Genomic DNA, 23386 nt, shown 5'->3' with positions numbered 1-23386 from the left:
TTAAAATTTGTTGAGTGCTTGCATGGTTCTGGCTATGTTTTAATTAATCTATTTAACATTCGCAACAACCATATGAAGTGAGTATTGTTATTATTATTATTATTACCATTTTATACACAAAGAACCTAAGGTACAGAAATGCTAACTTGTCAGCTCTCAGTGGCAGAATTAAAACTCAAACCCATGCAGTCTGCTTCTTATGCCTGTGCTCTTAACAACTGGACAACTAGGCTCTGATCAATGTGTAGGAATCAAGACTGTCAGAAGTAATTTTAAAAAATCAAATTTATTTATTTATTTATTTAATGTGCTGGCTTTCTGAATACATTTAAAAGGATAAAAACTCCTTTCGATGCAGAGGAAAAGAACTGACATTGTTCTACTACAGAGTCAAAGCCAAGAGAACTATAAATCACAGTTGGGTGTTCACTGCAATAAAAAAGATCAAATATATCTTGAAGTAAATACTATCCATAATTAAGTTCTTATTGAGCTGCTATTATGTACCCCAACTATGTCAATATGAGAAATGCTCCCTGGAATTTGAGAAGAAAACAAAGAGGTCAATACTCCTGCACTAAACTGTGGTATAAAAAAATATGGATGTATAGATAGATAGATAAATAGATATTCCTGTGATCATATAGAGCAGGGAATTTCATATGAACAAAAACCAATAAGGGAAGATGAACATAAGTGGCAGCTATTCGGTCAAGCTTTGAAGGATCAGAACGACTTGCATAGGCAAGGAGAAAGGGAGAAAACATTCCAAAAAGATGAAAAATGATGTGCAAAGGTGCGGTGATAATAATGCACTTGGGTTGTAAGGATACCCGCAACTCTGGAGCTGAGCAGGAGGAAAAAATAAAGATGAATATGCACAATACAGCCAGAAAAATGCAAGATGAAGCATCAAATTTGTAGTCACTTGTAAAAATGTGAGTTATACTTTTGTATAGATAAGTACTTATAATGTATTTGGAGCTTAAAAAGAACTTATCTAACATTGCCTATAATCCTTCATGCATCAAGTGCTAACACTAGGAACTCTAGGAGATATTTCAAGAACGTGTGTGTGTGTGTGTGTGTGTGTGTGTGTGTGTGTGTGTGTGTGTGTGTGTGTGTGTGTATCTGCCTCTATGGGGATTTTCCAAGTTTTTTCAAATTAATTTTTTCAAATTTTGTGACCTCTGCCTCTTTCATGTTGCCTATTAAATTTAATAAATCTATTTATAATTTGCTTATAAAGAAAATGCCATAAATCCCTAAGTTTATTATCATTTCTTTGATAATGCAACTTGCAGATTGTGGAATAAATAGGATTTTTTTTTTTTTCCCACCCTTTAGGCTTTTTAGTTGTTTTCTTTTTCATTAATTGATACCTGCCCTGATAGATTATTTTCAGTGAAAACTTTTACATTTGGTGAAGTTTGGGGCTGGAGGACAGAGATGATAAAAGGAGAAAAGCCTTAAAATGGATGAATATGCCACTGCTTGTGGATCCTCTTCAGATGAAAGCAGGCCTACCTTCATTAGCTATTCCAGCTTCTCACAAGATCAACTGCTGTGGGAAGCGAGATTACCTATTGTGTGGTGCCCATGACCTTCTTAGCTCAGCAGAGTTAAGGTGAGAGGCCTGTTGTGTAGTTACACCTGCAACTTGGAGATAAAGATAGGCCCAGGATGGGTTTCAGATAGCAGATTAATTGAAAACTGCTAGACATGGCTGCTTACCTGGTGTTCAGTATGAAGTTTTCTGTTTGTCTAGGAAAAAAAAAAAAAAACTCAGAAAACAAAATCTGTAGTATCATTTGCAAGTATCAGTATAAGATTATTCAATTTGTAACTTCCTAATTAACAAAAAGAAGCTCCAACATAAAATTCAAATATTTCTTCTTCACAATAAAAAAAAAAAAAAGCATTCAATTTTGTTCAAAACTATTCAATTTTGGTCAAGATCTCCCTCCCTCTTTTCCTTCTTTCCTTTCTTCTTGGAGATACTTCAGGTTTTTCTAACCCTAGTGCCAATACTGCTTAACCTCATTGTTTCAAGAACTCCTTATCATGGTTGTTTACTTTCCTGTATGCGACAGATACAGAAGAGAAGGCATTCTAAGCCATTATTTATCACTCTTGGAATTAAAGTCTCCTCAACAAAAGACAAATGGTATAGTGGCCAAACACTGCTTTAGAAGTGAAGACACTCATGATTTGTTTATCAAATTGTTTTTTCAGCCAATCTTTTAAGCCAGTGGTTCTCTCAGAGTGGTCTGAGGACCAGCAATATCAGCATCACCTGGGACCTTGTTAAAAATAAATACTCTCAGAAAATGGTATGGCCCTTCCTCAAAAAATTAAAAATAGAACTACCATATGGCCCAGTAATCCTACTACCGGGTATGTATCCAAAGGAAATAAAATCAATATGCCAGAAAGATATCTGCACCCCCATGTTCATTGCAGCCGTATTCACAATAGTCAAAATATAGAATCAACCATAGTGTCCATCAACAGATGAATGGCTAAAGAAATTGTAATATACACATACAATGGAATATTATTCAGCCTTAACAAAGAAGGAAATTCTGCCATTTGTGACAACATACATGAAACTGGAAGACATGTTATATGAAATAAACCAGACACAGAAAGAAAATAATTACTCCATGATCTTCCTTACATGTGAAATCTAAAAAAGTCAAATTCACAGAAGCAGAGAGTGGAATGGTGGTTGCCAGGTGTGTACCGGTGGTGGAAATGGGGAGATGTCGATCAAAGAGTATAAAGCTTCAGATATGTATGAAGAATAAATTCTAGAGCTCCAATGTACAGCATGGGGACTATAGTTACTAATACTGTATTGGGTACTTAAAATTTGCTAAGGGAGTAGATCGTAAGTGTTCTCACCACACCAAAACATCATACTGTATACCTTAAAAACACACAATTTCAATTTAAAATTTTATGTACAAATTAAAGGACCAATTCCTTGAATTTAACTACTAAAAAAAAAGAAAGAAAGAAAGACTCTTCAATTCCCTCTAGACCTACTGAATCAAACTGTAGGGGTGAGGCCCAGTAACTTGTGTGTGTTAGCAAGGCCTCCAGGTGATGTTGAAGCACACCGAAGTTTGAGAACTTTGTCTGACTTTCTTTTTAAGTAAAATAAACAGGATTAAACTCGATTATGTTTCAGATCTGTCTAATTCTTAACAATCTAAGATTCGAACTTTTCTAAGTCTTCATCTACTACTGACCAAAGGAGATTTTGCTAGGTTAGCTGTACTTGGGGAAGCAGGGCCCTTGAAATGAGTTAAGCAAGGTCTAACTACCAAGTTGATATATTACACCTAGTAGAATCTTATGGTAAACGTTAAGACTTCTCAAGTGTTACAATTTTTATTGACATCATAATAAACAGACTTAGTGCTACAGAAAGTTTTACCCCTCAATAACACTCAGATTATGTATGTTGTTTATAATAATTCTTTCTTTTATTTTATCAGGGAATAAAATAGGGTAACTGACTGATAGTTTTTAATGATCTGGAGAAGCTCAGAATTGAGGACTGCAGCTCCTGGATAAGAACAGTTAAGCATTCAACAAGTATTTAAGAAGTTAATAAAAAGTGGAATTAAGCAGTTGTAAGCTGTAACTATCAGAAAATCATGAAAAGTATGAACAGAGAAGGGATTGAGAGAAACACATCTATTGCACTAGGCGGAAACCACTACATGATTTAAAAGTGGGCATTTGAGAAATAAACACTTTTTTCAGAAAACAGCAAAAGCAGCTGTAAAAATAATCACCCTCTTCATAAGCCAGGATTCAGAAAAGATGTCAGTTTCTGTTATCTTTGCAGGGGAAGAGCAGACCCCGTCTCTTGCCAGCTCAGCCTGGTGCACAACACAAGGTGGGTTAGTGGGTTCTGGATAAAGGAAGGAGGTTCCGGGCAGGTGGAGAATAGAGAGAAGAAAACAGAGTGCTTTAGGCAACCTCAGTCAGAAGGATAATCAGGTTTGCCCTGAAGATCCTTATAGCCATTCCTCATTGTATTCCTGTAAAGTCAGAAAAGCAACGATCCACTCTGTCCTTTAAGCCACTTATGATGCAGAAGCTTATTGTGGGTGCTTGTGCTCCTATATTTTCACTTGGATCTCTATTTTCCATGAACTGTTAAATAGTAGGACTAAGCAAACTTGGTTACTCTAGGTTGATGCTTTTGGAAAAAGAAATGGAAAGCCACAGGCTTCTCTTTCCTTACATTTGATATTAGCACCAATTCGAACTTGATTTTTGAGTATCAGCCAAAGGCAAATATTAACTGAAAGGTAAGTTAAGTTTAATTTACCAGATCTGGACCTAAACCTGTATATGTACTAAGGAAAGTCTGACACACTTGCATGGATATATGCTTAGAAACAGCTTTCTTTCAGGTGAGCTAACTTTGCATAGAAAGATAAAAATCAGCCTCTTTGGAAAGTAGGCATACTTTTCTGCATGCAATTCAAGATTACGATAACTGCAGTTCCTTAAGAACCATGTGAAAATCATATGTAAGTCAGTGAAAGACAAAATCCTTAGTGCAGTTTACTTTTGACAAAACAAGCAACTAGTGTGACAGAAAAAGTGGACTTTTAAGTCAGACAAGGTCCCAGCCCCATCACTTTTCAACCTAAAGATGGTGTGCAAGTTACTTAACTTCTCTGTGCATCATTGAATTCAGCTAAAAAACTTTAGCAAATAGAGTTATTACAAAAACTAAGTGATAGTAAAGGAGGAATGTTTCCTGCGTGATACCTACTTAAAATACGTCCAATATATATTAATTATCTTCCTTTTCATAAATAGAATTTCCTTCACACCATCCCCAGGTGAAGTCTTTATTTGAACAAAACTGTGTTGCAGCTATTCTCTCTCTCTCTCTCTCTCTCTCTCTCTTTCTCTCTCTCTCTCTCCCCCCCCCCCCCCATAGGAACTTGCATTGAGAAATTACTACTGGCCAGACACTGTACGGGACAATGGATGTCACTGACATGAGTGACATGATTTAGTTTTCAAACAGGTGATGGGCTGTTTGACATTGACAAGAGATGAGTCAATTGTGCCTGGGGAGTGGGTCTCTGCTAGAGAATCTGCCCAAGGGCAGTGGCAGGAGAACTGGGTCAGGAGGTCACCAGAAGTCAGGTGGGGAAGAGCATGGTGAGAACAGAGGAGAACTGATGAATAGGATGGAAGAAGCCCTTTACAACTTTGGAGAAGCTGTGAATACAACTAAAGCCTATGGTGCATGCATTGGGGAGTTTTTTAAAAAGGGCCAAATGAAGAAGTAGAGTCGGGTTAGATGACAAAGGACCTTTTAGTCCCAAACTGGAAAATTTGGGTTTTATCTTGAAGAAGATTGGCAGTCATTGAAGGGCTTTTGTGAGAGAAAGGACATGATTCAATTCGCATTTTTTAAAAAATCTCTGGCATCATTGGGTAGGAGGGAATAGAGCAAAGGTTTGTAACTGGATTCGAGACACTTAGGGATCACTGTATAGGTTTCAGAGGTTCATACGGCCCCGGAATTGCATGTGTGATTTTCTGAGTGCATGCAGGTACACATTTTTTTGTTTGTTTGTTTCTTGGGGAGTTTTGTTGTTGTTGTTTTCCTGGAGAATCAGATTCACTTCAGAAGCCCATGAGTCAAAAATAATGTTTTTTAAAAAACCACTCATTTGAAAGAAAAATGCTGTTGTTACTATGTAACAAACAGTAAAATAGGGCATGTAACAAGAAGTTTTTATTTCTCATGCATCCGTGGTTTATCTGAAGGAGCTCTGTTAATTTCAGCAGAGTTCACTAACTTGTCTGTGGAGTGTCTGATAGTTGCCAGGTGTAGACCGATGCCTCTGGGCTGCTCTGCTTCAAGCTGCAGGTCTGTAAGTTGACTCAGTCACTCTGCTCCATTGTCACTCATCTTCCTTGGACAAGTGAGCTAGCCAGGTCGTGTTCTTCAGATAGTGATTGGATGGGGCAAAAGAGGACAAGCACAGGTAAACAATAAACATTTCCAGTGCCTGCTTGCATCATGACTGCTAACATTCCATTAGACAAAGAAACTTATATGGCTGAGTCCAAAGGCAAGGAGCAGGGAAATGTATCACTCCATGAAAATATGAAGGGGAGAGTGGGAATAATAATATTCAACAATAATCTAAATGACTCCAGCTTTAATTACCATACGTATATTAAAGTGAGTCCTTTTTTTTATTCATTGTGCTTTACAATAGGAACTTTGAAACCATCTGTGCACCTAGCATTGCATATTTTCCAAAGTATGATAATATTTGGAATTTTAATGCTGGAAGAGATAAATGTAGTTTTATTAATCACATATATTTGTTGATGGTTTGATTGACTGAGCTGAAAAAAACATACTTCAACATTATCACTAGCCCAGCAGTCATGAGTCATTTATTATCATTTGTTAGTTGCTACCAAATATTAAACCAACCTGCATTTGGGTGAGAGAAGAAGAGATTTATATAAAGTACCACTAATATTTTTTTCTTTTAGATAAATCTGACATTCATTCCAATTTCTTTTGGAATAAAGAACCACTTTTCATATATTGATATGTTGCTTTCTGTATCATAAAATCAATGTGTGATTATATTAGTTGCATGAATCAAGCAATTCTTAATTTTAAAATACAGTTTGCATACTTTAAAAATAAAGTACAATAAGAGAAAGGAACTCAGCAACTTTTCAAAGTGTAACAGAATTAAATAAATGACCATAATTGCTATGAAGGAAAGGTAAATATCTTCTTTAATTAAGCCAAATCCTAGATTTCAGAGAATTGAATCCATCTGCATCAGAATAACTGATAATATTACAATTTTTATGCTAAGAGAATCAGTTCATCTTCTCTTGATTTTAAACAAAAATATTATTGTCTCAGTCATTATAGTGAATTAAATAATGTGTCAAAATACAATATTTTAGACTTTACTAGTAAGAAAACATTGGGCCAATTTCAGCCAATACATTACTAAAGCTCATTCAGCAATCTACCTGACAGGATTTTATGGAAATAATCTTATCTGGATTTATATTGATACGTATTCATATAGGATGCACGTGAAATGTTAAAGGATAATACCAGGTATAAATTCTTTAAAGATGGTAATGTCTCTAGAGTGCTCTCTAGTCTAATACCCTCTCCTTTTTAATAAAATGGATCCAAAATACAATTTCTAATAGCTTTGATAGTATAATTTAGTTACAAGTAAGTCATAACAGCATTATGTAGAATTCATTTTGTGTACTTTTAGTTACATAAAAATTTATAAATAAATAATTTAATTTCAAAAATAAACATTTTAATATCTGGCAAGTGTGTGTTTTGCTTTGGTCTTTCTGTTTTAGAAGTTTGGAAGAGTGAGTATATGTTTGACAATGAGATATCAAATATACATTGGAGCATTGCCTTGAAACAAATGGCAGTCTTGTAAATGCTTGAAACATGCCTATTTTTATAAGACCTATTGAATTTTAATGACATCTCTATATAGATTGAAGTTGTGGAAGCAACTACTATACATAGAGATGAAGGGTTTTAATTCCTAAAACTACTGTAATTTCCTAGCTGAATTTTTCTTCTGTCTTCTTTCTTTTGCTCTGCAAGACACTTTTGCATATGACCTCTGACTACTTTTTGTTCTCCTCACCTAAACCATGATTATTACAGATGCCAGTAGGATTGCAAAGATATGAACATGCATACACAGTGAAACTCATTTCTGGCATTAAACTTGCATGCATTTCTTGGCTCCTTTCTAATTGAAAATATTTGGTTGATTTTTTCATGGATCCTCGCAAATTGTTCCCACATGAATAGTTTTTATGTTGAAAACTGGCAATTACAGAGCAGTTCTTCCGTGTACAACTTTTGAATCTATTGCTCTTGCTGTGGGCCAAATCCCCTGGGATTCTGAAAGTTTCAGTCCTCCAGATCCTGGAGCTCAACTCTGCAGGTTTCACCTGAAGAAGAAAACCCAAGCAGATGGCTGTTCAGTCTGCTTTGTACATGTGATAAAAGAGTACTGAACAAAATAACTTTTGGGGGGTATGTTGGTGAGTCGAGGAAGAAGGCAGCTGACAAAAGGGAAGAAAGAAACAAAATGGAGATACTAAAATAATTATATATCTGTCAATTCCTTTTTTTCCCCTGTTAAACACTCACCTATTTTTTCCCTGTGAAAAGTTCATTTAAAGCCGTCTCCCTCTAGCTATATGAAAAAACCCACAATGCATTCAATAGTATAATACAAATCCAGAATGTTTTCAAATTTCCCTCTTTTGTGGGTTTTGAAATTGACAGCTCTGTAATTAGTGATAACAAAGAAGAACGGAATTAATAAGATTCAAATACAGGGACCCACTCAGAAATCTGGAGTGGGGAATAGCGAGGAATGGAAATCAAGGGGCGTAAATCATATAATCTAATTGTAGACTGGAAAGTTAGACATTCAGGTTTTATACAAGGAGTTATTTGTTTAGATTTTATGCAGCTAGTTTGATGTTCAGATGTTATGCAAAAACTAGTAGGTCATAGGAACCTTAAAATTGATCCTCAGATTGGTCTGAAATAATTCAGTCAAATGTTTCAGCTGAACACTTTCAGTGCATTAAATTAAAGTCTCCATTGCTATACGGTCTGCGGGGCAGTAGATTAATACAGTTCTTATCATCAGAACAAAGGGTTTGGGAACTATGACACAAGCACTCGGCTGTACATTAAGAAGAAGGTGTATACAACTTTTTTAAGCAAAAATCACCTGCTTTTTATCCCAGAGAGCTGTTTTGCTCTTCAGGATGCCTGGTTTTATGCTTTACTTGTTTTGTCTGCTTAAATTAGACAAAAAGCCATGTAGTATATATTTTAATTTTCTTACAGTATCTGCCATAGTTTTATTTTTTTGTATTGTATTTACTTCCTCTTGTGATATTTACCTATTTATGTCTTATTCTCTCAGGTATTCCTAATTTAGAATAATGGATTTCCATGTTTGTTCTTCCATTCAGCAAGTAAACCAATGGTGATAATAAGCAGTGAAATTACTTAGATGCTTACTTACTCATTTATTAAATGTTAATAATAATCACTTTTTAAAAGGTAAATTATATGGGATATGTCCTCAGCAAATAACCTTCAGGAAGCATATGCAAAATTGAAATAAACAGTTATTGGGAAATTTGGGTTTTAGTTATCAACTCTGACACTTTTCACACATTTTTACCAATTCATTGTAAGCATTTGTTGCCAATTCAAATCACTGTCATTGGGATACTACAAATTTTGTAAAGAAGATTACTGGCCAAGAGCACAGGAATATATTAGCTCGAAGAGCTATGTAGGTATGTAATGGGCCATGGATGTGCAGATATGAAAACTATGGATGCCGTCTACAATGATTAGGAAAAGCAACAGAGAGGAGGAAAATCTTTAGCCCAGAATTCTGTAAAACAGAAACTCTACGGTCCATCAAAAAGAGAAAAGATACAGCCTCCGGGCAGAGGAACCAGCCTGATCAAAGGTGAGACAGACAGGGAAGTTCATGGTAGGCAGTCTGACTTTTTGTTCCCTTCACCTGAATCATGATTACTATAAAGGGCAGTAGGATTACAGAAGGGGTGTGCCTAGGGTCTAGACACAGATATAGTCCAGTCATAGAAAGAGATATCACAAAAGTCATTGAGCTCTCAGTGAAAATGTCACTGGGAAGGCTTTGCCTAATGCAAAAAGATCTAACATGCAGGCCAATGGTTTTCAAACATTAGTGTATATCTTCACCCATGAAGCTGTTGGAATGCAGATTCTTGGGTCTTGTTTTCAGATATTTTTTGGCTGCAGGTCTGAAATGGGGTCCAGGAATGTGCATATTTAGTAGCCCTTGGGGTCCGGGACCATTGAAAACTCACACTTTGAGAACTATTATAGGCAATGTGAAGCCATTGAAAAATTTAATTAGTGAAATGTCATAACCTGATATAGGTTTTAGAATAACGCTGGCTTCAATGAGAACAATGCTTTGGAAAGGGGAAAATCTTTTATTATTCCTAAAATGTTATTAGAAACAATATTTATTGTTTTATTCATTGTCTGTGGTTTAAAAAAATGCAGTTAATTCTTCCTACAGTTGAATTCCAAAGCAACTTTTTTCTCTCACTGTGACTTGATATTGAGCTATTAGATGAAATCTATGAAACAACTTGTATTAACTTTTTGTTTCTGTTTCCAGTGTAGTAGAGCATAAGTTTTGTGCTTTAAACTATTTTAAGCCTCAGGTTTTAGAAAAGATGTTTTTTCCTTGACTGTGCTTTGTGTTATTATTATTATTAACCTTGTTTATTGTGATTTTTAGTTTTTATGGTAAATTGTCCCCTCAAATTTTGGGGAAATAGGCACTAAAAAAAAGAGAAAATGAATGAATAATAGATGCGTGAATCACTTCTAAGAGGCTCCAGTAGCACCTTTGCTGTGTTCTCCAGGCCCAAGAAACTATGAGAGAAAATTATTTGCAGGCTGTATTTCTGAAAGCTATACAGCACTATGGCTAATGAGTAAATCAATGGAGTTGCATTGACAATGGGTAACCTAAAATAAGACTTAGGATTGGGTTATTGACTTGGTATGGATCTATGACCTAGTCTTCATTTAAAAAATAATAAATTAAGTATCAAAATGTTCACCTCACATAGACTATTCAAATGAATCAAACTTCTTATTCAATCTACTCCACAAAACCATAAAGAATTAAAAAATATTCATGACTAGTCTTTTATTTATTTTAGTCATTGTACGTCAAGCTAAATATTTTTATTGCTCGTAGTACGTCTTTTTCAAGTAGAATTTTTTTCTGTTTCAATTACTTCTACTATTCTTTATTGAATTCCTTTCTCTCTATCTACTTCTCATTTGCAGCCTGCATCATTCTCAACCTTACTTTATTTATTTTAATTTATTTTCAAACTACCTGCTGTGCTTTGTTCTTTTACCTCTTTTAACTCTAGATAGTCCTTTCTTCCCTCTTTATCTTTTCTCTCCAGTGTCTAGTCGTCTGAGAATTTTAAACATTTTCTTGAGTCTATGCCTAAATAATTCTTTCTTTGTAGCACAGTTTTTAATATCATTCACCTTTTGCTTCGTTTTATCCTCTTCAATGTTCAATCTGGCTCTTATTTTCATTAGGGGCTTTAAAAATATTTTTGTTTATTGTGTACCATTCCTTAGTCCCTCATTTTCTCTGTAACTTGGCAACACATTTATTTCAATGATTTATTTCATGATCCTGACTCTAAAATATGGGTGCATAGAAAATGTGTAGACCAAGCTTTATGGTTAGCTCTACTCGTTATATAGTTTGGGCTCACAGTGCCACGCATTAAAATTAAAGATCTCTGAGAATTAGCCCTATGGTTTTTGCTTCCTGTCCCTCAACATGGGTTGTGAGCTCATATACAAGCTAATTTGAAAAGACAGAGTACTAATACCAATAAATAAAATATGAATTACTAGAACTTAAAAACAAATCATGATTTTGAATGGCTCAAGGGTATTTGCTTGCTATTTGGTGAGTTTGCATAGTAAAAAATAATGTAGCTAACACATTTTATTAGTTCCTTCAGCTAAGTACAGAAAGTTACTTGGGGTCAGCCCATCTCAGAAATTAATTTTCTCTAAAAACAGATGGAAGACAGACACTGCATTCAAGACATAAATTTGTTGATAGAAATGAGTATCTTCTAAGGGTCTATTAATCAACCAGTTAAATTGAAGCTAAATACTACAGGAAGTTGTGTTTGATATCAAAGAGAATTGGTTAAAGGAGGGGGAATTTGACACACAGAATCTCTTCAAAAGGATTATAAGCTGAAGTTTATAAGCAGATCATTGCTGCCTACATAGTTGAAGTAATTCATAGAAATTTTAGTGCCAAGCCAAAATCCTTCCACACCCCAGTGTATAATACATTTTTTACCTGGTAACATAGTACACATTTCTCTGCCACCCCAACTTTTTAAGTATTTGATCTACTCCTATGTAAAATATCAAATTGATCTTTACCACATCCTAGAAAGTGGGTACAGAGATTGTGCTATCATTCCCGTTTTAAAGTCTGAGAAAAGGCACAGATAATAGTTACTTAAATTACTTCGAGTATATATAGATTTTTCTTACATTAATTTAAGAGTGTCAGCAAGCCCAATTTCATCATTGGATTTCAGAAATTTTTACTTTCTTCCAGATATAAAGCTGCTTGAACAAAATAATTTTCAAGTCATAAAACTCTACTTGATTTCTCTCTTTGCAGAGCCATTAAAAATAATCTACTCCAGTGAATTTTAAAGATAAGGCTAGGAAATATGACTAAATAAAAATACACTCGTAAAAGTGATATACCTGGTAATCACAAGAGTGTTTCCCCATTGCTGAAATACCATTCTTAGGTCTTAATTCAGTTATATTTATTGCTTTAGGAGTCATAAAACTCCCTCAAGTTTTTGTGGGGCTTTTAACAGACTATTCCTTTGAATAGTGATAGAAATGTCTAAATTTTTTATAGATTACCTGTTTTTTTGAGATTGGATTTTATAATGTGCTGTAATTTACAATATTTAGGGTCTATCATCACGTATGTAGCATTGCTCTTCATTTGCTTTATGATCTTGCTCCTGTGACATGTTTGTCTTATGAAAAAGAAGCAAGACCGTCAAATATGTCATAAGACGCTTCTTTAGTTATTTCTATTACTTTTTCCTTATCACTGGTGATTTCTACGATGCAATAAGTTCAAATACCTCAGATGTCCCTAAAAGTTGGAAAACTTTGGAATGAAAACAATACCCAAAAACCCTACCAAAAAGTAAAAGCAAACACCCTTTTACCGTTTCATCAAAAGTTGTAAATGTTTTTATGGAAGTACCAAAAGCACACCAACTAAATACTTCTCTATTAATTATATAGACTACTCAACACCAAAATGAGTTAAGATGTGAAATAAACAAACAAAAATGAAATACAATCAAATGAACAATAAAACCATTTCATTATCAAGCAATACACTGGGTCATTTTAAGACAAGGATAAAGATTAAACCTAAGTGTATATTTCTTGATTTTTTTCTGTCTTATGCAGTGCTCATTCATATAATTCACATCATAAGTTCAATCGTAAGTTCAAGTATACCACACAGCAGCTTCCAAAGAGGCACAAAGACTTAATTTACTCACACATAAAGCTAGTTTGAGTTTCTTTTCTCTCCAAACAATTGCACTCTCCTGACTTTGTAGCATCCTCCTGCCTGTGATTACAATCTCTACAACAGGCATTTTCAGTTCTTTTCTTTCCTTTTCTCCTGAGTGAATTATTCACTGTGATAGAAAAATCTGACTTTAAAATACAGGAAATATACAGTTAAATAATTTAATACATCTTTTGTAAGTTAACTAAAGTACATCCTTTACGTTTTCTACTGATATTCAATATTGATGAGAAGCAAGACTAGAAAAAGAAATTATTATAGCATTTTAAGTTAGGTTGAATGTGAGTAGTTTTTCTCTTGTGAGCAGAATTTTTTCTTTAAGAAAAATTCATGACTATGACTTTGTAAACATTTTTTTTTTTAGGGAGGGCATACATTCAATTGTTTTATATTCAAGGTATTAAAGTAAAATTGGAACAAAGCTAACCAACATCGTCAGGAAAGTTAAACTAAAGATTGCATGTTAATTTTGAGCTCTTATGCCATAAATGCCATCCAAATAATGAGAACTATCAAAGATCTAAAAATAAAAACATGATGAACAACAGCCAATGTGGATTGTCTGCATATCTCAAATAATTAGACTTGCATAATTTTAAAAAATTAAATTAAAATTTGAGATTCAAAGAAAAATGTAGAAGAGTGCATACAACAATGTTACAATTAGATTGCACATCAGAAAAGATTTAAAAATTACATTTATTTCAAGCAGTACAGGCATGCTTTGGAGATATTGTGGGATCAATTCCAGACCACAGCAACAAAGCAAATATTGCAATAAAGCAAGTCACAAAAATTTTTTGGTTTCCTATTACATTTAAGAGTCATGTTTACACTATACTGCAGCTATTAAGTATGCAATAGCATTAGGTCTAAAAGAAAACAATGTACATACCTTAATTAAAAAGTCCTTTATTGCTCAAAAACGCTAACAACCATCTGAGCCTTCAGCAAGTTGTAATGTTCATAGCATCTTCACCAGGAGAAGGTTCTCTCTCAGGAAACCACTCTCTTTCCTCATCTATAAAATGCAACTCCTCATCCACTAAAGTTTTATTATAAGACTGCAGCAATTCAGTCACATCTTAAAGGCTCCACTTCTAATTCCAGTTCTTTTGCTATTTCCACTGCATCTGCAGCTACTCCTCCACTAAAGTATTCTTAAATCCCTCAAAGTCATCCAATAGGGTCAAAATCAACTTCTACCAAACTCCTATTTGTGTTGATGTTTTGACCTCCTCCCATAAATCACAAATGTTCTTAATGGCATCTAGAATGCTGAATCCTTTCCAGAAGGTTTTCGATTTACTTTGCCCAGATCTGTCAGAGGAATCACTACCTATGACAACAATACCCTTACAAAATATATTTCTTAAATAAGAAGACTTGAAAGTAAAAATTACTCCTTGATCCATGAGCTGCGGAATGGATATTGTGTTAGCAGTCACAAAAACAAGCAATCTTTGTACATCTCCATCAAAGCTCTTGGATGACCAGGTGCATTGTCAATGGGCAGTATTATTTCGAAAGGAATCTTTTTTGTTATTTTTTATTTTATTTTATTTACTCATTTATTTATTTATTTGAGCAGTAGGTCTCAACATTGAGCACAGAATATTCAGTAAACCATGCTGTGAACAGATGTGCTGTCATCCAGGCTTTGTTGCTCCATTCATAGAGCACAGGAAGAGTAGATTTGGCATAATTCTTAAGGGCCCTAAGATTTCTGAAACTGTAAGTGAGCACTGGCTTCAGCCTGAAGTCACCGGATGCATTAGCCCCTAGCAAGAGAGTCAGCCTGTCAGTCAAAGCTTTGAAACCAGACACTGACTTTTCCTCTCTAGCTATGAAAGTCATAGATGGCATCTTCTTCCAATACAATGCTGTTTCATCTACATGAAAATCTGTTGTGCAATATAGCCACTTTCATCAATTATCTTAGGTAGATAGGCTGGATCACTTGCTGCAGCTTCTACATCTGCATTTGCTGCTTCAGGTTGCACTTTAATGTTACGGTGATGGCTTCTTTTCTAAAACCTCATGAGCCAACCTCTGCTCATTTCAGACTTTTCTTCTGCAGCTTCCTCACCTCTCTCAGCCTTCATAGCATGGAAAAGAGTTCCGGCCTTGCTCTGGATTAGGTTTTGGTTTAAGAGAATGTAAATGGCTCCTTTGATCTTCTGTCCAGACCACTAAAACTTTCTCCATCTCAGTGATAAGGCTATTTCCCTTTCTGAACATTTGCTGTTTACTGAAGTAGCACTTTTAATTTCCTCTGATAACTTTTCCTTCACCTTTGCAACTTGGCTAAGTGTGCAATGAGCCTAGCTTTCAGCCCATCTTAGCTTTCAACATGCCTTCCTCACTAAGCTTAATCATCTCTAGTTTTTGATTTATGGTAAGAGACATGAAAATCTTCCTTTTACTTGAACACTTAGAAGCCATTGCAGGGTTATTACCTGGCTTAATTTCAATATTTTTGTGTCTTGGGGAATAGGACGTCCAAGGAGAGAAAGAGAAATGGGAGAACGGCTGGTCCACGGAGCAGTCAGAACATACATTGATTAAGTTTGCTGTCTCATATGGGCACAGATAGTGGCACCCCCACAATTACCATAGTAACATCAAAGATCATAGATCACAGATCTCCATAACAGATATAATAATAATGAAAAAGTTTGAAATATTGTGAGAATTACCAAAATGTGACCAATAAACACAAAGTAAGCCCATGCTGTTAGAAAAATGGCACCAACAGACCTGCTGGATTCAGGGTTGTCTTCAATTTTTGATATATGCAATAAAGCTAAAAACAAAAAATAAAGTACGCCTGTATTTGATATAGCAAAACTCTAAGGTATAAACTAGGATTTCTATTGGAGTTTATTTTATCATAAACCTTTTTATTAAATACAATTACTATAAAGGCAATAATGATACTATTAATTAAAACAAAGCTAATAAGAAGCATATAATGAGAACTTTTTTTTTTTTTTTAAGTAGTAGAGTTAGACTGGATAATTGCTATTTTGTTACAAACGTGTGATTCCAAGAAAGTCCAAATACGAAATTACAGGAAAATTCATACAATCAGTCTTTATTCCTGTGGAGCAATTACTCCAGGGTCAGTAGAAACTCACTCCAGTCTCCTTCTCATGCACATTTTGGTACATGACTCATTATATAATTTTGCAGATGTTGTCAATGATCAGCATATTTTTCTAGCATGTGCTTCCCCACTACAGAACACAAAAGAGATGGGCTCATCAGAAGTTAAACTCCAGATCTGGAATTTATTTACTAATTTGTAATGTTTTCATATCTAGAACCAAACTTAGTCGAGGAATAAAACAAAAAATAAATAGAATCAAATGAACAGTAAAAACGTTAATATCAAGAAAGCCACTAGGTCATTTTATGAGAAATTAAAGATTCAACCTGACCATGCATTTTTTGATTTCTACAGAACAGAAGTAAATGTTACTCAAAATTAAATCACCCTTGTTTTACAAATATATTGTGAACCTGCTTGGAGGACACTCGTCACTTAAATTATCTTTACGGTAGCTGATGTAACAACCCCAGGAGAGCACACCATAGGCTGAGGTAGGGAGATGGTTGGATAGGAACAAGCGGAGGCAAAAATCAAAGTCGATGAGAGTAGTCAATAAATGACGCAATGGAGATATCCTTTAACTATTTTATATATTTTTTAATTTTATTTTATTTTGTCAATATACAAAGTGGATTATTACTGTGGCCCATTAACAAAACATCCCTCCATCCTCCCTCTCCCTCCTCCCTCCCAACAACCCCATATCTGTCAGCTTGCCATATCAACTTCAAGGAATTGTAATTGTTGTGTCTTCTCCCCACACCCCTGACCCAGCTTATTTGTGTATTTATTTATTTATTTATTTTTAGCTCCCACAAATAAGTGAGAGCATGTGATATTTCTCTTTCTGTGCCTGACTTGTTTCACTTAATATAATTCTCTCTAGGTCCATCCATGTTGTTGTAAATGGCAGTATTTCATTCTTTTTTACAGCAGAGTAGTATTCCACTGTGTAGATATACCACATTTTCCGTATCCACTCACCTGATGATGGACATTTGGGCGGGTTCCAACTCTTAGCTCTTGTAAATACTGCTGCAATAAACACTGGAGCACAGGTATACCTTCAACTTGATGATTTCCATTCCTCTGGGTATATTTCCAGCAGTGGGATAGCTGGGTCGTATGGTAGATCTATCTGCAATTGTTTGAGGAACCTCCATACCATTCTCCATAGAGGCTGCACCACTTTGCAGTCCCACCAACAATGTATGAGAGTTCCTTTTTCTCTGCAACCTCACCAGCATTTATCATTCACAGTCTATTGGATTTTAGCCATCCTAACTGGAGTGAGATGGTATCTCAGTGTGGTTTTGATTTGCATTTCCCGAATACTGAGTGATGATGAGCACTTTTTCATGTGTCTGTTGGCCATTTGTATATCTTCCTTTGAGAAATGCCTATTTAGCACTTTTGCCCATTTTTTAATTTGCTTACTTATTTTTTTGTTGTAAAGTTGTTTGAGTTCCTTGTATATTCTGGATATTAATCCTTTGTCAGATGTATATTTTGCAAATATTTTCTCCCACTTTGTTGGTTGTCTTTTAACTCTGTTAATTGTTTCTTTTGCTGTGCAGAAGCTTTTTAGTTTGATATAATCCCATTTGTTTCTATTTCCTTTGGTTGCCTGTGCTTTTTGGGGTTGTATTCATGAAGTCTGTGCCCAGTCCTCCTTCCTGAAGTGTTTCTCCTATGTGTTCTTTAAGAAGTTTTATTGTTTCAGGGTGTATATTTAATTCTTTAATCCATTTTGAGTTGATTTTAGTATATGGTGAGAGGTATGGGTCTAGTTTCATTCTCCTGCATATGGATATCCAGTTATCCTAGCACCATTTGCTGAAGAGGCAGTCTCTTCCTCAGTGTGTTGTCTTCATGCCTTTGTCAACGATCAGGTGGCTGTAGGTGTGTGGGTTGATTAATGTGTTCTCTGTTCTATTCCATTGATCTGTGTGTCTGTTTTTATGCCAGTACCATACTGTTTTGTTTATTATAGCTTTGTTGTATAGTTTAAACTCAGGTAGTGTTATGCCTCCAGCGTTTTTTTTTTTTTTTTTTTTTTTTGCTCTACATTGCTTTGGCTATTCATGGTCTTTTATTATTCCATATAAATGTCTGAATAGTTATTTCCATTTCTGAGAAAAATGTCATTGGAATCTTGATGGGGATTGCATTGAATTTGTATATCACTTTGGGTAGTATGGACATTTTCACAATGTTGATCCTTCCAGTACAAGAGCATGGGGTATTTTTCCATCTTCTTGTGTCCTCTTTAATTTCTCTTAGCAGTGGTTTGTAGTTCTCGTGATAGAGTTTTTTTACATACTTGGTTAAGTTTATTGCTAAGTATTTTATTTTATTTTTGGTGGCTTTTGTAAATGGGAAAGCTTTCTTGATTTCTCTTTCTGCATGTTCACTATTGGACAATAGAAATTCTACTGATTTCTGTGTGTTGATTTTGTATCCTCCTACTTTGCTGAAATCATTTGTCAACTCCAAAAGTTTTTTTGTAGAGGCTTTAGGCTGTTCAATATATACAATCATGTCATCTGCAAACAGGGACAGTTTGACTTCGTCTTTTCCAATCTGGATGCCCTTTATTTCTGATTGCTCTGGCTAGTACTTCCAACACTATGTTGAATAGGCAGGTGAGAGTGGGCCTCCTTGTCTATTTCCTGTTCTTAAAGGAAAAGCTCTCAGCTTTTCCCCATTCAAGATGATATTGGCAGTGGGTTTATCATATATGGCTTTAATTATGTTGAGATACTTTCCATCTATACCTAACTTATAGAGAGTCTTTATCATGAACAAATGTTGAATTTTATCAAATGCTTTTTCAGCAGCTATAGAGATGATCATATGGTCCTTGTTTTTGATTTTATTGATATGGTGTATCACATTTATTGATTTTCATATGTTGAACCAACCTTGCATCCCTGGTATGAATCCCACTTGATGATGGTGTATAATTTTGCATATGTGTTGCTGTATTCTGTTAGCTAGTATTTTATTGAGGATTTTTGCCTCTATATTCATCAAGGATATTGGCCTGTAGTTTTCTTTTTTAGTTGTATCTTTACCTGGTTTTGGTATCAGGGTGATGTTTGCTTCATAGAATGAGTTTGGGAGAATTGCGTCCATTTCAATCTTTTGGAATAGTTTGTAGAGAATTTGTGTCATTTCCTCTTTGAGTGTTTGGTAGAATTCTGCTGTGATTCCATCTGGTCCTGGGCATTTCTTTGTTGGGAGCCTTCTGATAATAGCTTCAATCTCTTTTATTTTTATTGGTATGTTCAGATTTTCTACATTGTCTTGGTTCAGTTTTGGTAGTTTGTGTGTGTCCAGAAATTTATCCATTTCTTCCAGATTTTCAAATTTGTTGGCATATAGTTGTTTATAGTACTCTCTAATAATTCCTTGCATTTCAGAGTTATCAGTTGTAATATCACCTTTTTCATTTCTAAGTTTTGTTATTTGGGTCTTCTCTCTTCTTTTTTTTTTTTTAGTTAGCCATGCTAATGGTTTGTCGATTTTATTTATCTTTTCAAAAAACCAACTTTTTGATTCATTGATCTTTTATATCATTTTTTAGGTTTCAATTTCATTAAGTTATGCTCTGATCTTAATGATTGCTTTCAATCTGCTAACTTTGGGTTTGGATTGTTCTTCTTTTTCTAGTTCTTTAAGGTGAAGTATTAGGTTGTTCACTTGCCATCTTTCCATTCTGCTGAAGTAACCGTTTAATGTGATAAATTTCCCCCTTAGTACTGCTTTTGCAGTATCCCACAGGTTTTGGTGTGATGTATCATTGTCTTCATTAGTTTCAATAAATTTTTTGATTTCCTTTTTGATTTCTTCTTGGACCCATATGTCATTAAGTAGAATGCTGTTTAACTTCCATGTGTTTGTATAGTTTCCAGAATTTTGTTTGTTATTGATTTCTAATTTTATTCTATTTTGGTCTGAAAAAATGCATGGGATAATTCCAATTTTTTTGAATTTGTTGTAACTTGATTTGTGACCTAACATGTGATCTTTCCTGGAGAATAATCCATGTGCTGATGGGAAGAATGAATATTCTGAGGTTCTTGGATGGAATGTTTTGTAGATACCTGCCAAGTCCAATTGATCTAGAGTATTGTTTAGATCTTGTGTTTCTCTGCTGATTCTTTGCCTAGATGCTCTGTCCAATATTGATAGTGGGGTCTTCGGGTCCCCTGCTATTATGGTATTACTGTCTATTTCCTTCTTTAGGTCTAATAGACTTTGCTTTATAAATTTGGCTGCTCTGACATTGGGTGTGTATATATTTATGATGGTTATGTCTTCTTCATGGATGAATCCTTTTATCATTATGTAGTGGCCCTCATTATCTCTTTTTATTGTTTTTAGTTTAAAGTCTATTTTATCAGATATTAGAATAGCTACTCCAGCTCATTTTTAATTTCTGTTTTCATGGTAAATCTTATTCCATCCTTTCACTCTTAGTCTATGTGAGTCTTTATAGGTGAGGTGGGTCTCTTGAAGGTAGCATATAGTTGGGTCCTCCATTTTAATCCAGTCAGGCAGTCTGTGTCTTTTGATTGGGGAATTTAATCCTTTTACATTAAGAGTTGTTCTTGAAAAGTGTTGATTTACTCCTAGCATTTTATTGATTTTTGTTTGGATGTCTTAAGTGTCTTTTGTTCCTTTCTTTCTGATTTACTGTTTTTTTTTTTCTGTATTTGTTGGTTTCTTGAGTTGTAGATAAACTTTTTTTTCTTTTAACTGTTGGCATTTTTATTTTCCTAGTGGGTTTTGATTTTTCTTGAGATTTTATGGCAGTGGTAGTTATTTTTCAGGTACTAAACTCAGTACTCCCTTGAGAATTTCTTGTAAGGGTGTTCGTGTTGTAGTGAACTCTCACAATTTTTGTTTGTCTGAGAAACATACTATTTGCCTTTCATTTCGGAAGGATAGCCTTGTGGGGTAGCGTATTCTTGGCTGGCTAACTGTCTTTTAGTATTTTGAATATATCATCCCATTCCTTTCTGCCTTTTAGGGTTTGTGATGAAAAGTCTGATGTTAGCCTGATTGGGGCTTCCTTATAGCTGATTTGACGCTTCTCTCTTGCAGCATTTAAGATTCTCTCTTTGTCTCTGAGTTTTGCCAATTTGACTATAACATGTCTTGGAGAAGACCTTTTGGGGTTGAATATAGTTGGGGATCATTGAGCTTCCTGAATCTGAAGATCTGTGTCTTTTCCTACACCTAGGAATTTTTCTGCCACTATTTTGTTGAATATGTTTTCAATGCAATCTCCTTTTTCCTCCCCTTCTGGAATACCCATAACTCGGATAATTGAGTACTTAAGGTTGTCTGATATCTCTCTTAGATTTTCTTCAATGTTTTAAATTCTTTTTTCTTTTTCTTTTTCTTTTTTTTTTCTTTCTTTTTTTTTTTTTTTTGTCTGCCTGTGTTATATCAAACAGCCCATCTTAAATGTCAGAAGTTCTCTCTTCTGCTTCTGCAAGCTTGCTGGTTAAACTCTCTGTTGTGTTTTTTATTTCGTTGAATGAATTCTTCAGCTCAGCAAGCTCTTCTATATTCTTTTTCATGGCATTGATTTCCTTGTTCATTTCTTCTTTCAGGTCCTGTATACTTTTCCTCTTTTCATTGTGTTGTCTTGCTCAGTTTTCTTGTATCTCATTCAGTTTCCTTAGAATTATCACTCAAAATTCCTTGTCAGACATTTCAAGGGCTTCTTGTTCTATAAGATCTAGAGCTTGAGAGTTATTACCCTTTGGTGGTGTACTTTCTTGATTTTTCATATTTCTGGTATCTTTCCTTTGATGTTTAGTCATTGTGACAAGGGATTTCACAGTGCACTGGTTTGACACTATTGTCTAGCTAGGATGCTGCTGGGGCTGCCAATTTGGCATTGCTCCTCAGTGTCTGCTCAATCACCTGCTGGTGCCTCAGGATCATGTTTGCCTCCAGTCTTGAGCCTCTCCAGGGAGGAGCTTCTCTGGTCAGCATGCACTCGTCCAGGCTGGAGATAGGGTCTGGTGGTGGTAAGGCCTTCCTACTCGGTCGCATGCTGGCGCCACAGGGCACGTTGCCTCCGTGGATCTCAGGCCTCTCCAGCAGGGTGCCTCTCTCGAGATTTCCTTTAATTAAAAGATGTAAGAGACACCAAGCAGCAATAGAACCTTCCCTTAAATTTGTATAATTCACTTCTTGTGCTCAGGTTTACTCCAAAGGGAAATTGTGATGAGATTGTGATGATCATTACTTTACTGTTTAGATTTTTTTTTTCTCATAATCCTTTTTCCTGACAAGTTGATTAAAAAAAAAATTATCTGGAATAGTTTATTGGAAAAGTTTAAACTGAGAAGTTTTCATTGTGTGGTGTGTATGGTGGAAAAGTTGAGAAAATAAGATGGGTAGAACAAACGGGGCCCTGAATCTACATTTATTGCCTTCAGCATTTATCTTCTGAAGCTAATAATTTAGTAAAGATTTACATCTCAATTTCAGATCTCACACTAAGGAGGTGACTGGTATTTTTCACCTTGAGTGTGAAATTCATACAATATTATTGCAGTAAAAAAATATTTTGCTAATTGTCCTCATAGAATCTTTTCTTTTAGATATAAGCACACATTAGTTTGATATAGTTTATAAACTGAAACGTAATATAGAAAAATTAGCCAATAACCTGCATTATAACAATTTTTCTATTTTGTATACAAACTTAAATCTCATGAAAAGTCTACTTTAGCACAAGGCAGTAAGAGGGAGGCTGTGTGGTGACCAGCAGAGTACCAGGTAAGGTAATACTCAGTTCACTTACCTCACCCACGTGGCCTTGGCATGTAGCCTTGGTGATTCATTCATCTTAGCTCTCCTTCCGGATAACTGAGGTTAATGGAAAAATCTGCCCTTGTCCTTCTCAGTGTTGTTGTAAAGATTAAAC

General features: G+C 35.0%; 1 non-coding gene across 1 annotated transcript; it reads right to left on the bottom strand.

Moving 5' to 3' along the window:
- Positions 1-303: 303 nt before the first annotated feature.
- On the bottom strand, positions 304-437 carry LOC134379381 (small nucleolar RNA SNORA22). The gene has a single exon (XR_010023780.1). It is a non-coding gene; the product is annotated as a small nucleolar RNA SNORA22 (small nucleolar RNA).
- Between the last annotated feature and the right edge of the window lie 22949 nt (positions 438-23386).

This window comes from Cynocephalus volans, chromosome 5 (genome assembly GCF_027409185.1).
Source record: "Cynocephalus volans isolate mCynVol1 chromosome 5, mCynVol1.pri, whole genome shotgun sequence".
Lineage (NCBI taxonomy): Eukaryota > Metazoa > Chordata > Mammalia > Dermoptera > Cynocephalidae > Cynocephalus > Cynocephalus volans.
The sequence above is the reverse complement of the archived record's forward strand: the minus strand, read 5'-3'. Positions and strand labels throughout refer to the sequence as shown.